The following is a 15,722-nucleotide window of genomic DNA, read 5'->3' as shown; positions in this document are numbered from 1 at the left end:
TCCTTTCTTCCAGCAGTGAAGACATGGCCTCTTCTTCGAATGGTGTTGCTGCAAATAAAGTGTATGCTCGCCGTGACCCTTCTGTGGAACCGAAACGTAGACAAATTTCTGCTTTGAGCGACAACCCTGCACCTATGGATGCTGCTAGTGAAAATCTTGCACCTCATGTCGGCCATGATGCACAATATGTCTATGATGTGCTTCATGAAGACTTTCAGCAGAGCCGTATGAGCTGGGACAAGCCCATACCGGGCTTCACTTACAAGATTGCTTTGTCGTCCATTGCCTGTCCTGTCAGAAAGTACTCAGAGAATGCAATCATCATATTTTTCCCACAGAAAATGCCATCAACGAATGATGTTGCAAAATGGATTAAAGCTGTGTTGGAGGGACATGTGGTTGGGGGAGTATATTTTGCTACGCCGGGATTCTATGAGGTTCTCCTTACTGAGCCTAAGCATCAGAATGTATTACTGGAGGCATCGCCATTGATGTTTGGCATGCAGATGGTACATGTGTTACCGTGGTTCCCTACGAAAGACTACCAGGGTCTTATTTGTCATAGCTGTCCGGTGTGGGTGGGAGGTGGTTAACCTCCCTGAATATATGGGGAAAGATCTCCCTTTCATTTCTGCCTCTCTTGGCAAGGTAGTAGTTCCTCCTTGTCCGACAGAGAGTCGCCAATAGATTTTGTATCTTGTGGGACACGGATAAGCCTATTATCCCCTCTATTGCCATAGAGGTTGAGAATGTGAACATGGGTGCTAAGTATTTTGAACTCAAATGGGATGTATTTGCAGGTGCCTGTTTTACAGATGTCACAAGTTTCGTCATGTGTCTACAAAATACCCATTGTTGTTGCGTCAGCCTCCTCCAGTGGCAGTACCACAATCTGATTTGCCTGCATCTAACGGAGTGTCTGAAAATGCAAAGGGCACAGGCAAACAGGGAATGCAACAGCCCACACCAATGAAAAACATGAAAGAGACTGCTAAAGAGAAAGGAAAAGACAAGGTGCAACACGATGGATGGCAAACCCCAAACAAATCGGCACATGCTTCCACGAGGCCTCAATTATTGAAAGCATGGGATGAGTGTGAGGTTGCAGCGGGTCAATCTATAGCGCTTTGTGATGTAAATGTTGTTGGTGCCCTATGGACGAACATAGCAAAAAGGAGGTCAAATGTGGATGTTCCTAGTCACCCTGGCTCTGATATGATGATGGTAGCATGGATTATATGGCACATGATGCCTGATAATTTTCTCTTTTCACTTACACCTACTACAGTTTATTTCCTTCATGTATAAACCTCTTAAATGCATGTCATACAATGTCCAGGGTCTCTGTGATCCTCAAAAATGGAGGCTCTTCTGGCATTATGTATATAAAAAACAGCTCCATATAGTGTGTTTACAAGAGCTCAATCAACATATGTTTGTTGGCAAACATGGGCATTTTGCAGATTATGACATCTTTTATGCTGGATGTGATGGATATTCTGGTACTTTGATGATGGTCAAACATGAACTGAATCTATGCCTTGCTTTCACACATTCTCGTGGAAGATGGATGGTGGTTCAATGTCTCTTGCATGGGGAAATATATGAATTTGCATTGGTCTATGCACCTCACAATTCAGCTCACAAAGCACAATTGTGGTCGGAGATTGCAGCGTATCCATGGCTACGCAACGCTTTCCTTTGTGGAGATTTTAACAATGCTCCAAATCATGATGATAACACGATGCATAGATCGGGCATGCTGAATATGGAACGCAGCTCATTGGCTGATATGCTATCTTGCATCAATGCGTTTAATATCGGGGTATTGTCCAAACCTCATGACAAAGGCTATACATTCCATCATAATGCGCATTCTCATTATTGGGGGAGATTAGACCGGTGGTGCCTGCTAAATGTTGACACGCATGATAACTTCACATGTAACATGTGGGTGGATCACTCAATGACTCTTTCGGATCATGCACCCCTTTGGTTGGGACTCTATTTTTGTATGAATACATATCATGTAGACTGCCAACTTCTTATTGTTAACAAAAGTTACCTAGAGCACCAACAGTTTGCTGACATGGTAAAGCATGCAATCTGCCCTTTTCTCCCTCAAGCATGTGAAGATATGCATGTAGCATGGCATTCTTTTGTAATGTGAATGCAATAGGTTATTGCATGGTATGGCCAACACTATCTAGGTGAGCAAAGACAACAGGTAGCAAATGCAAAAAAAAAAAAAAATGAGTACTCGCAATTATGTCAGCGAAGACAACTGCAAGAATTTGAGATGCTTGATCTTTTGGCAGCCCGGAATTGCATCACTCAAAATGACCAGAGAAAACTACAGAAATGGCAAATCCGTGCGCGTCAAAAATCCTGAGGATAAGGGCTGCTCATCCAAAGGTTTGCATGCAACCAGACAGAAGCAATCTATTGCTCAGGTTAGGAAACTGGACGGGAGTTGGACCATGGATAGCTTTGAATTAGAAAGTGAGTGTTTGAACCATTTCCGACAATTGCAACCCCACTGTTGCCTTCTTAGCGTGAGGTTGCAGCCAGAAATGTGTTGTTGGATGAAGTGACTACAATAGTGTTGCCTGAAGATGCTCTCGGCATGTAAATGCTTTTCTTGCAGGGGGAAATTGATGATGCATTAAAATCTCTTGGAACATGGAAATCCCCAGAATGGGATGGACTCGCAATGGAATTCGTTCGAACCTATTGCGATCAACTTAAGGATACAATCCTTCACATGGTAAATCACTGTTGGGAGATTCAGCTACTCTCGTCCTCGTGGAAGGAAGGCTTGGTTAAGTTGGCATTAAAATCTCTTGGAACATGGGAATCCCCAGAATGGGATGGACTCCCAGTGGGAATCCCCAGAATGGGATGGACTCGTAGTGGAATTCGTTCGTACCTATTGCGATCAACTTAAGGATACAATCCTTCACATGGTTAATCACTGTTGGGAGATTCAGGTACTCTCGTCCTCCTGGAAGGAAGGCTTGGTTAAGTTGGCCTTGACAAAGCAACTGTGTGAGTCTCTTGCTGATTCGCGTTTGATAACATCGGTGCCTGTTATATATAAGCTCATAACTAAAATGTTGGTCAATCGGTTGAAAGGTATCCTTTATCCGGGCCTCCATCCGGCTCAGTGTTACGACCTTGTGTTTGTCTCTGGACAGAAAGCAGGTGGGCACGGACACGGGATGGACAGTGTGAATGGCATCCGTTTCGATTTGAAAAGGAAACCCATATGTGGCCAGCCCAAGTGTAAAGGGGGACAAAAGGATTTTTAACCTTTGATGACTTAAAATAATATTATTTTTGGAAGGATGCATTTTCGCTAATCGCTTTTGTTTTTTTTTGGAGAAAAGCAGGCTGAATCGCATCCTTGTTATAAAGCGAAGGGTGGCGGAATTTGAGGTGTGGAGTCGTGTGGTGGTGTGGCGCTTCTCCTTGGTTGGCGATCTGCCCTGCAGTATACACAGGCGAACAGGTGCAAACCTGCGCAAGGGAAAGATGGCTGGACTGGGTGGGTCTTTTTCCTACTCTTGTGAAAGGCTTCGCAGCCTGCAGGATAGAAGGCGCACAGGGCTGAGGAGGTTTCTCTCTCTCTCTCTCTCTCTCTCTCTCTCTCTCTCTCTCTCTCTCTCTCTCTCGTTCAGCAGGCTGCACCCACATGTTTGCTCTTTCTCTGGGTGACTAGCGGGCTGCAGTAAGCGCAGGTGGGACTGCCTCTATCTCTCCCATGCAAACAGTTGGGCCAGCACATGTGGGCGTTTTGCTTTTTGACAACTGGGGGCTGCAAGCACAAGGTGGGACTGATCTCTCTCTCTCTCTCACGCATGGAAGGTAGCACAGTGTTGGACTGTGCACTACTTTGGCTGGCTAGGGATCGGGCAGCATATCCATGTGCTTTGGTTCTCTTAGAAAAAGGGGAGCTCCTGGACAGTAGGTTGGAAAGAGGTGCTTAGGGGTTGTCCATGTTCTTTGAGAGAAGTTGGCTACAATAGAACTACAAGAGAGCTGTAGCACTTTTGCTCCCCTTATTGGCTATTATCGGGCTGGCTTCAGGAAAACAGGACATTGGTTTTCGAGAGGAAACAGGACTTTAGTTTCCAAGAAACAGACCTATGGTTTATCGGATACAGGTCTTTGGTTTCAAGTGTATACAAGTCTTTGGTTTCATGTGGAAAACATGTCTTTGGATTCATGTGAACAGGTTGTAGTTTTCTCAAGGTTACATGCAAGCTATGGCTATAGGGAAGGACGTGTGGTATGGATCGAACTCTGTTTTTGCATGTATGCATACACTTTTTGAGGTATTATTGTATTCTGGTGCCATTGGATCCTGGTACCCTTGAGAATACATTGGGAATACTCCGGATTGTGTCGTGTGAGGCATGTATGTTGGTATGATACATAAGGTACTTTACTATGTTCATGGTGTACCACTAGTTGTGGCTCCTGTTGGATGGCCATGAGCAAAGTGGGTAAAGCATCAAGAGGGACATATGTGGAAAGTACTTAGTGGATGTATTGTTTGGATGCATTGAGTGCTTTCATATGTTCATGTTGTACCACGAGTCGTGGGTCCTGCGGGATGCCCATGGGCGTAAGGCTTGCGAGCAGCACTTAGACTGTTACTTTAGAGTAGGTAGAGCATCTTGAGGAGCATATTGTTAGCGAATGCATATATGTGTCATGCATATGTGTGTAATATGTAGAATGATGCATCGTTTTGTTTTTATATTTGACATCCTCTCCTTCAAGTTTCTTTCTTTTAAATCGAGATATTAAAATTTTATATATCATATATCATATAAATTATATGTATTTAATTCTTTTAAAATCCTTAAAATGGAATATTTCTTAATTAATGCATGATTACATGGTGAATGCACATTTTTTCACACTTTACTATGGTAAATATTTGCACAAGTGTGTGTCTTTTGTAATGTCCTTAGGTAGCTTAGCAAAGTGAGGCAAGCAAGTTTTTTTCTACTCCATTCCATCAATAACGAGCCCAATATACTTTTTCGGAGATGCAAAACACTTCCCCCTGTGGTCCATTACCTTCCTTCTTTCATTTGTCTTCCCTATGAATTCTTAAAGAATCCTTGACTATCCTTAACTCATCTGGATCACTTGAAAACTTTCTTCTAGTTTTTAGCTTTGCACACACAGTGCACACACCATTTGAACTTTTCGTGGGATAGTCATGTTAGCATAGAAGGTTTTCCATAGCCTGGTAAAATAAGAGTAGCTTATATTGATCTTCTTTAGTTGTCATAGCATCGATGTACAAGGCTAGCACAAGTTACGTGTTTCCCCTTGGTTTCAGACTTTTGTTGCAGGTTCTGAAGGAACAAGCAAGAGTTGTTTGTCACTTTCGCGTGACAGTGTGGCCATATTGTGCAGGATGACTGTTTCATCACCCAGATACACTTGAGGGCCATTGCTTTTGTCATATGGGGAATCTTTGCTCATAAGATGCTTTACTGTGTTATTGAGTGCAATCAAGGGCGCTTGCCATTTTTCAAGAGGGGGGTATGTTACGACCTTGTGTTTTTCTCTGGACAGAAAGCAGGTGGCCATGGACACGGGATGGACAGTGTGAATGGCATCCGTTTGGATTTGAAAAGGAAACCCATATGTGGCCAGCCCAAGTGTGAAGGGGGACAAAAGGATTTTTAACCTTTGATGACTTAAAATAATATTATTTTTGGAAGGATGCGTTTTTGCTATTAGCTTTTGTTTTTTTTTTGGAGAAAAGCAGGCTGAATCGCATCCTTGTTATAAAGCGAAGGGTTGCGGAATTTGAGGTGTGAAGTTGTGTGGTGGTGTGGCGCTTCTCCTTGGTTGGCGATCTGCCCTGCAGTATACACAGGCGAACAGGTGCAAACCTGCGCAAGGGAAAGATGGCTGGACTGGGTGGGTCGTTTTCCTACTCTTGTGAAAAGCTTCGCAGGCTGCAGGATAGGAGGCGCACAGGGCTGAGGAGGTTTCTCTCTGTCTCTCTCTCTCTCTCTCTCTCTCTCTCTCTCTCTCTCTCTCTCTCTCTCGTTCAGCGGGCTGCACCCACATGTTTGCTCTTTCTTTGGGCGACTAGCGGGCTGCAGGAAGCGCAGGTGGGACTGCCTCTATCTCTCCCATGCAAACAGTTGGGCCAGCACATGTGGGCGTTTTGCTTTTTGACAACTGGGGGCTGCAAGCACAAGGTGGGACTGATCTCTCTCTTTCACGCATGGAAGGTAGCACAGTGTTGAACTGTGCACCTACTTTGGCTGGCTAGAAATCGGGCAGCATATCCATGTGCTTTGGTTCTCTTAGAAAAAGGGGAGCTCCTGGACAGTAGGTTGGAAAGAGGTGCTTAGGGGTTGTCCATCTTCTATGAGAGAAGTTGGCTACAATAGAACTACAGGAGAGCTGTAGCACTTTTGCTCCCCTTATTGGCTATTATCGGGCTGGCTTCAGGAAAACAGGACATTGGTTTTCGAGAGGAAACAGGACTATAGTTTCCAAGAAACAGACCTATGGTTTATCGGATACAGGTCTTTGGTTTCAAGTGGATACAAGTCTTTGGTTTCATGTGGAAAACATGTCTTTGGATTCATGTGAACAGGTTGTAGTTTTCTCAAGGTTACATGCAAGCTATGGCTATAGGGAAGGACGTGTGGTATGGATCGAACTCTGTTTTTGCATGTATGCATACACTTTTTGAGGTATTATTGTATTCTGGTGCCATTGGATCCTGGTACCCTTGAGAATACATTGGGAATACTCCGGATTGTGTCGTGTGAGGCATGTATGTTGGTATGATACATAAGGTACTTTACTATGTTCATGGTGTACCACTAGTTGTGGCTCCTGTTGGATGGCCATGAGCAAAGTGGGTAAAGCATCAAGAGGGACATATGTGGAAAGTACTTAGTGGATGTATTGTTTGGATGCATTGAGTGCTTTCATATGTTCATGTTGTACCACCAGTCATGGGTCGTGCGGGATGCCCATGGGCGTAAGGCTTGCGAGCAGCACTTAGACTGTTACTTTAGAGTAGGTAGAGCATCTTGAGGAGCATATTATTAGCGAATGCATATATGTGTCATGCATATGTGTGTAATATGTAGAATGATGCATGGTTTTGTTTTTAACTGGCACAAGTTACGTGTTTCCCCTTGGTTTCAGACTTTTGTTGCAGGTTCTCAAGGAACAAGCAAGAGTTGTTTGTCACTTTCGCGTGACAGTGTGGCCATATTGTGCAGGATGACTGTTTCATCACCCAAATACACTTGAGGGCCATTGCTTTTGTCATATGGGGAATCTTTGCTCATAAGATGCTTTACTGTGTTATTGAGTGCAATCAAGGGCGCTTGCCATTTTTCAAGAGGGGGGTATGTTACGACCTTGTGTTTTTCTCTGGACAGAAAGCAGGTGGCCATGGACACGGGATGGATAGTGTGAATGGCATCCGTTTGATTTGAAAAGGAAACGCATATGTGGCCAGCCCAAGTGTGAAGGGGGACAAAAGGATTTTTAACCTTTGATGACTTAAAATAATATTATTTTTGGAAGGATGCGTTTTTGCTATTAGCTTTTGTTTTTTTTTTTGGAGAAAAGCAGGCTGAATCGCATCCTTGTTATAAAGCGAAGGGTGGCGGAATTCGAGGTGTGGAGTCGTGTGGTGGTGTGGCGCTTCTCCTTGGTTGGCGATCTGCCCTGCAGTATACACAGGCGAACAGGTGCAAACCTGCGCAAGGGAAAGGTGGCTGGACTGGGTGGGTCCTTTTCCTACTCTTGTGAAAAGCTTCGCAGGCTGCAGGATAGGAGGCGCACAGGGCTGAGGAGGTTTCTCTCTCTCTCTCTCTGTCTCTCTCTCTCTCTCTCTCTCTCTCTCTCTCGTTCAGCGGGTTGCACCCACATGTTTGCTCTTTCTCTGGGCGACTAGCGGGCTGCAGGAAGCGCAGGTGGGACTGCTTCTATCTCTCCCATGCAAACAGTTGGGCCAGCACATGTGGGCGTTTTGCTTTTTCACAACTGGGGGCTGCTAGCTCAAGGTGGGACTGATCTCTCTCTCTCACGCATGGAAGGTAGCACAGTGTTGGACTGTGCACCTACTTTGGCTGGCTAGGGATCGGGCAGCATATCCATGTGCTTTGGTTCTCTTAGAAAAAGGGGAGCTCCTGGACAGTAGGTTGGAAAGAGGTGCTTAGGGGTTGTCCATGTTCTTTGAGAGAAGTTGGCTACAATAGAACTACAGGAGAGCTGTAGCACTTTTGCTCCCCTTATTGGCTATTATCGGGCTGGCTTCAGGAAATCAGGACATTGGTTTTCGAGAGGAAACAGGACTTTAGTTTCCAAGAAACAGACCTATGGTTTATCGGATACATGTCTTTGGTTTCAAGTGGATACAAGTCTTTGGCTTCATGTGGAAAACATGTCTTTGGATTCATGTGAACAGGTTGTAGTTTTCTGAAGGTTACATGCAAGCTATGGCTATAGGGAAGGACGTGTGGTATGGATCGAACTCTGTTTTTGCATGTATGCATACACTTTTTGAGGTATTATTGTATTCTGGTGCCATTGGATCCTGGTACCCTTGAGAATACATTGGGAATACTCCGGATAGTGTCTTGTGAGGCATGTATGTTGGTATGATACATAAGGTACTTTACTATGTTCATGGTGTACCACTGGTTGTGGCTCCTGTTGGATGGCCATGAGCAAAGTGGGTAAAGCATCAAGAGGGACATATGTGGAAAGTATTTAGTGGATGTATTGTTTGGATGCATTGAGTGCTTTCATATGTTCATGTTGTACCACGAGTCGTGGGTCCTGCGGGATGCCCATAGGCGTAAGGCTTGCGAGCAGCACTTAGACTGTTACTTTAGAGTAGGTAGAGCATCTTGAGGAGCATATTGTTAGCGAATGCATATATGTGTCATGCATATGTGTGTAATATGTAGAATGATGCATGGTTTTGTTTTTGGCTAGCACAAGTTTCGTGTTTTTTTTTTTTTTTCCGAGAAAAGATCCTTTCATTAGTTATGTAAAAAACGCCCGTAGGGCTACAAAAGAGAAGTCTCCTGCTCCTAACAGAGAGAAGAGCAGTGAATACATCATGGCAGCCCGGGAGACTCTCCCTAGGTGCTGCAAAATACAAGCATCAGTCTAAAGAACTGAGCGGCTAAATCATACAATAGGGGGGGGGAAGAGCCAAACAGGTGGCCTGTAGTGCCAACGGGGGGATCCCGTGTGTAGGGTGTAGAACGGGCCAGAGCGCCAAGTGGTATGAAAGGCGTGGCGCCGTAAGATCGCCTCATCCGAGTCTCCCCGGATGCGGTCGTACTGTCCTCGCAGGGTGTGGATCAACTCCTGCCAAATCCCCCGAACAGTCTCTGCTGGTGGCTCTAATCTCCCCTCAAAGGCCGTAAAGCACCGGGCCCTCCAGGTGAACCAGATGGTGAGGCTGCTGAGGAGCTCCCATCGTAAATCCCTCTCCTGTGTCCAGCTGGCGGACGAGAAATCCGGTGCCGGAACCAGGCGAGGCTGGCCCCTAATAAATCTGATGGCCTGACTGCCCTGCTCCATCTCATAGCCCATAGCGGGCCCTGATGAAGTCGACCAAGCAGCGGCACCCCACGTAAACATACCCTCTGGAGAGAGGGGGGCCAGAATACACAGCATCCGCAGCCAAATCTGCTGTGCCTGAGGGCAGTCCCAAAGGCAATGTCTCTGTGTCTCCATAGGGTGGCCGCATTGGACGCAGGCCGCCGGAAGACCGCTGTAAACAAGCCAAGTGCCAACCGCTGAGCCCCTGTGGGCGACCAGCCACTGAAAAGCCGAGATCCTGCGGGCCTGTCGACTAGCCCAGAGCCGAGCCCAGAAATCCTCCAGGAACTCCTGTGATAGTCCCTGCAATCGCCAATGCCCCGCTGCCGCTGGAGAAACCGTCCTCCTCGCCGTCAAAATATGCCGTCCCAGCCGAACAGTATACTGGAAAAAGGTGATCTCTGTGGCCTCAAGGGATGCATAAGGATCATGCCACTCGTACTCCCCGGGGTCCCACTGTAGCCGGGCCAAGGGGCGCGCTGCATATGCCCATATGCGCCAATCCGGGAGCACGTCAGCAGGGTCGGGGTCAATATGCCACTTCCGAGAAGCGGCAGCCACTACCCGAATCCTCTGAAAAGTGCACTCTGCAACCAAAGGCGACTCCACCTCCACTCTCTGGAGTCTGCCCTCATCCTGTATCTCATAATAGAGGCATCTGCCATCCTCAGTGCTAGCTCTGACAGCAATCAGGATCTCCAACTGTGTAAAGGCACCCATCCACCGTGGGGCCACTGGCTCGAGAGGTGTGAACCACTCCTCTGTAAGTGCCTCCTGAATATCATCCCTCATAATCAACCCCCCTCTGAAGTGACTCAGCCTCTCCACCTGGGTCTCCTCTGGTAGACTGCAGAAAGCCTGCCAGTCTCCAAAACTACGAGCTGGGCCTGCCGCTAAAGGTCCCCAGGCTAGACGAGGCCGAGAACCCAGCATATGACCCTGCTCTGTACGAACCGCTGGGCTCCAGATGAGCGGCTGCCTGGCCCGCTCCTCAACACAAGAAGGAGGCCGCTGAGAAAGCCCCGGTCTCAGCAGCTCCCAAGCTCTCAGGATACTCAAAGCAAATCTGTCCTCCCATCCTCTACTGAGGCCTGTCCTCCTCATCTCTATGAAGATCCAGCGAATCTCTGGTGCCCAAGTACCCCCTGCAGGAGGCGCCCGGGCCTGCAGTCGCTGCAAGAGGAGCTCTTTCCAAGGCTCAGCGCCTGGAAGCAACCCCCGAACAATAAGCTTCCCCAATAAGGCTCTACTCTGATCGACTGGATCTATAATGCCCAAACCGCCCTGAGCCAGCGGAAGTGTAATAACTGCCCATGCAACCTTTGCCCGAGCTGGCTGACCGTCCCGCCCAGACCACAGAAAGTTCCTGATCAGCCTCTGTACCTGGCTGATGCAAGAGCTCGAGAAAATCCAGCAAGACGTAATGTACCACATAGTCGCTAACAGCACCTGATTTGCCACCACCACCCTCCCAGCCAAGGATAGTCTAGCTGTACTCCAAAACAATAGCTTCTTCCGAATGCTCAGAAGAAGCGGGGCAATCTGCTGCTCAGGTGACAAATCAAGGCCAATCTGGCATCCCAAATACCGCACTGCTGTGCCTGGAGGAATCCATCTAAAACCGGGGTCCGGGCCCCATGCCGGAGTGGGAGCACTACTGATCCAAAAGGCCACTGTCTTGCGCCAATTGATCAATGCTCCCGAAGCTGCACTAAAAACCTGGAGCGACTGCTCTGCCCGAATAAGATTGGCCTCTTGGCCATGCAAAAATAAGCCCGTGTCGTCTGCAAACTCAGCATCAAGCAAATCCTCCCCCCGGACTGGGAGCTGAAGTCCTCTCAAACCAACCTCCTCTGCCGTCAAATACATACTCATAGTCTCCGCAAAGAAGAGAAAAAGGAAAGGGGCGAGAGGACACCCCTGACGGACTGATCTGGTCAGCTCAAAACTCGGCCCCCGACCTCCTGAGCACAAGTTTCGTGTTTTCCCTTGGTTTCAGACTTTTGTTGCAGGTTATGAAGGAACAAGCAAGTGTTGTTTGTCACTTTCGCGTGACAGTGTGGCCATATTGTGCAGGATGACTGTTTCATCACCCAGATACACTTGAGGGCCATTGCTTTTGTCATATGGGGAATCTTTGCTCATAAGATGCTTTACTGTGTTATTGAGTGCAATCAAGGGCGCTTGCCATGTTTCAAGAGGGGGGTATGTTACGACCTTGTGTTTTTCTCTAGACACAGAGCAGGTGGGCATGGACACGGGATGGACAGTGTGAATGGCATCCGTTTGGATTTGAAAAGGAAACCCATATGTGGCCAGCCCAAGTGTCAAGGGGGACAAAAGGATTTTTAACCTTTGATGACTTAAAATAATATTATTTTTGGAAGGATGCGTTTTTGCTATTAGCTTTTGTTTTTTTTTTTGGAGAAAAGCAGGCTGAATCGCATCCTTGTTATAAAGCGAAGGGTGGCGGAATTTGAGGTGTGGAGTCGTGTGGTGGTGTGGCGCTTCTCCTTGGTTGGCGATCTGCCCTGCAGTATACACAGACGAACAGGTGCAAAGCTGCGCAAGGGAAAGATGGCTGGACTGGACTGGTCCTTTTCCTACTCTTGTGAAAAGCTTCGCAGGATGCAGGATAGGAGGCGCACAGGGCTGAGGAGGTTTCTCTCTCTCTCTCTCTCTCTCTCTCTCTCTCTCTCTCTCTCTCTCTCTCTCGTTCAGCGGGCTGCACCCACATGTTTGCTCTTTCTCTGGGCGACTAGCGGGCTGCAGGAAGCGCAGGTGGGACTGCCTCTATCTCTCCCATGCAAACAGTTGGGCCAGCACATGTGGGCGTTTTGCTTTTTGACAACTGGGGGCTGCAAGCACAAGGTGGGACTGATCTCTCTCTCTCACGCATGGAAGGTAGCACAGTGTTGAATTGTGCACCTACTTTGACTGGCTAGGTATCGGGCAGCATATCCATGTGCTTTGGTTCTCTTAGAAAAAGGGGAGCTCCTGGACAGTAGGCTAGAAAGAGTTGCTCTGGGGTTGTCCATGTTCTTTGAGAGAAGTTGGCTACAATAGAACTACAAGAGAGCTGTAGCACTTTTGCTCCCCTTATTGGCTATTATCGGGCTGGCTTCAGGAAATCAGGACATTGGTTTTCGAGAGGAAACAGGACTTTAGTTTCCAAGAAACAGACCTATGGTTTATCGGATACAGGTCTTTGGTTTCAAGTGGATACAAGTCTTTGGCTTCATGTGGAAAACATGTCTTTGGATTCATGTGAACAGGTTGTAGTTTTCTCAAGGTTACATGCAAGCTATGGCTATAGGCAAGGACGTGTGGTATGGATCGAACTCTGTTTTTGCATGTATGCATACACTTTTTGAGGTATTATTGTATTCTGGTGCCATTGGATCCTGGTACCCTTGAGAATACATTGGGAATACTCCGGATAGTGTCGTGTGAGGCATGTATGTTGGTATGATACATAAGGTACTTTACTATGTTCATGGTGTACCATTGGTTGTGGCTCCTGTTGGATGGCCATGAGCAAAGTGGGTAAAGCATCAAGAGGGACATATGTGGAAAGTATTTAGTGGATGTATTGTTTGGATGCATTGAGTGCTTTCATATGTTCATGTTGTACCACCAGTCGTGGGTCCTGCGGGATGCCTATGGGCGTAAGGCTTGCGAGCAGCACTTAGACTGTTACTTTAGAGTAGGTAGAGCATCTTGAGGAGCATATTATTAGCGAATGCATATATGTGTCATGCATATGTGTGTAATATGTAGAATGATGCATGGTTTTGTTTTTGGCTAGCACAAGTTACGTGTTTCCCCTTGGTTTCAGACTTTTGTTGCAGGTTCTGAAGGAACAAGCAAGAGTTGTTTGTCACTTTCGCGTGACAGTGTGGCCATATTGTGCAGGATGACTGTTTCATCACCCAGATACACTTGAGGGCCATTGCTTTTGTCATATGGGGAATCTTTGCTCATAAGATGCTTTACTGTGTTATTGAGTGCAATCAAGGGCGCTTGCCATTTTTCAAGAGGGGGGTATGTTACGACCTTGTGTTTTTCTCTGGACAGAAAGCAGGTGGGCATGGACACGGGATGGATAGTGTGAATGGCATCCGTTTGATTTGAAAAGGAAACGCATATGTGGCCAGCCCAAGTGTGAAGGGGGACAAAAGGATTTTTAACCTTTGATGACTTAAAATAATATTATTTTTGGAAGGATGCGTTTTTGCTATTAGCTTTTGTTTTTTTTTTTGGAGAAAAGCAGGCTGAATCGCATCCTTGTTATAAAGCGAAGGGTGGCGGAATTCGAGGTGTGGAGTCGTGTGGTGGTGTGGCGCTTCTCCTTGGTTGGCGATCTGCCCTGCAGTATACACAAGCGAACAGGTGCAAACCTGCGCAAGGGAAAGATGGCTGGACTGGGTGGGTTGCTCTTGTGAAAAGCTTCACAAGCTGCAGGATAGGAGGCACACAGGGCTGAGGAGGTTTCTCTCTCTCTCTCTGTCTCTCTCTCTCTCTCTCTCTCGTTCAGCGGGCTGCACCCACATGTTTGCTCTTTCTCTGGGCCACTAGCGGGCTGCAGGAAGCGCAGGTGGGACTGCCTCTATGTCTCCTATGCAAACAGTTGGGCCAGCACATGTGGTTGTTTTGCTTTTTGACAACTGGGGGCTGCAAGCACAAGGTGGGACTGATCTCTCTCTCTCTCACGCATGGAAGGTAGCACAGTGTTGGACTGTGCAGCTACTTTGGCTGGCTAGGGATCGGGCAGCATATCCATGTGCTTTGGTTCTCTTAGAAAAAGGGGAGCTCCTGGACAGTAGGCTAGAAAGAGGTTGCTCTGGGGTTGTCCATGTTCTTTGAGAGAAGCTGGCTACAATAGAACTACAGGAGAGCTGTAGCACTTTTGCTCCCCTTATTGGCTATTATCGGGCTGGCTTCAGGAAATCAGGACATTGGTTTTCGAGAGGGAACAGGACTTATAGTTTCCAAGAAACAGACCTATGGTTTATTGGATACAGGTCTTTGGTTTCAAGTGGATACAGGTCTTTGGCTTCATGTGGAAAACATGTCTTTGGATTCATGTGAACAGGTTGTAGTTTTCTCAAGGTTACATGCAAGCTATGGCTATAGGGAAGGACGTGTGGTATGGATCGAACTCTGTTTTTGCATGTATGCATACACTTTTTGAGGTATTATTGTATTCTGGTGCCATTGGATCCTGGTACCCTTGAGAATACATTGGGAATACTCCGGATTGTGTCGTGTGAGGCATGTATGTTGGTATGATACATAAGGTACTTTACTATGTTCATGGTGTACCACTAGTTGTGGCTCCTGTTGGATGGCCATGAGCAAAGTGGGTAAAGCATCAAGAGGGACATATGTGGAAAGTACTTAGTGGATGTATTGTTTGGATGCATTGAATGCTTTCATATGTTCATGTTGTACCACCAGTCGTGGGTCCTGCGGGATGCCCATGGGCGTAAGGCTTGCGAGCAGCAGTTAGACTGTTACTTTAGAGTAGGTAGAGCATCTTGAGGAGCATATTGTTAGCGAATGCATATATGTGTCATGCATATGTGTGTAATATGTAGAATGATGCATGGTTTTGTTTTTGGCTAGCACAAGTTACGTGTTTCCCCTTGGTTTCAGACTTTTGTTGCAGGTTCTGAAGGAACAAGCAAGAGTTGTTTGTCACTTTCGCGTGACAGTGTGGCCATATTGTGCAGGATGACTGTTTCATCACCCAGATACACTTGAGGGCCATTGCTTTTGTCATATGGGGAATCTTTGCTCATAAGATGCTTTACTGTGTTATTGAGTGCAATCAAGGGCGCTTGCCATGTTTCAAGAGGGGGGTATGTTACGACCTTGTGTTTTTCTCTGGACAGAAAGCAGGTGGGCATGGACACGGGATGGATAGTGTGAATGGCATCCGTTTGGATTTGAAAAGGAAACCCATATGTGGCCAGCCCAAGTGTGAAGGGGTACAAAAGGATTTTTAACCTTTGATGACTTAAAATAATATTATTTTTGGAAGGATGCGTTTTTGCTATTAGCTTTTGTTTTTTTTTTGGAGAAAAGCAGGC

The 15,722-nt window shown here is 46.7% G+C and overlaps 1 protein-coding gene across 9 annotated transcripts in view; it reads right to left on the bottom strand.

Moving 5' to 3' along the window:
* Window positions 1-15,722, bottom strand: part of LOC147631850 (uncharacterized) — a 231,822-nt gene that overhangs the window by 54,719 nt on the left and 161,381 nt on the right. The gene's annotated exons all lie outside the window — the stretch shown is intronic.

Source organism: Cibotium barometz, chromosome 14 (assembly GCF_041138505.1).
Source record: "Cibotium barometz isolate CiBa-2024 chromosome 14, ASM4113850v1, whole genome shotgun sequence".
Classification (NCBI taxonomy): domain Eukaryota; kingdom Viridiplantae; phylum Streptophyta; class Polypodiopsida; order Cyatheales; family Cibotiaceae; genus Cibotium; species Cibotium barometz.
This window is presented reverse-complemented; position numbering and strand designations above follow the sequence as displayed.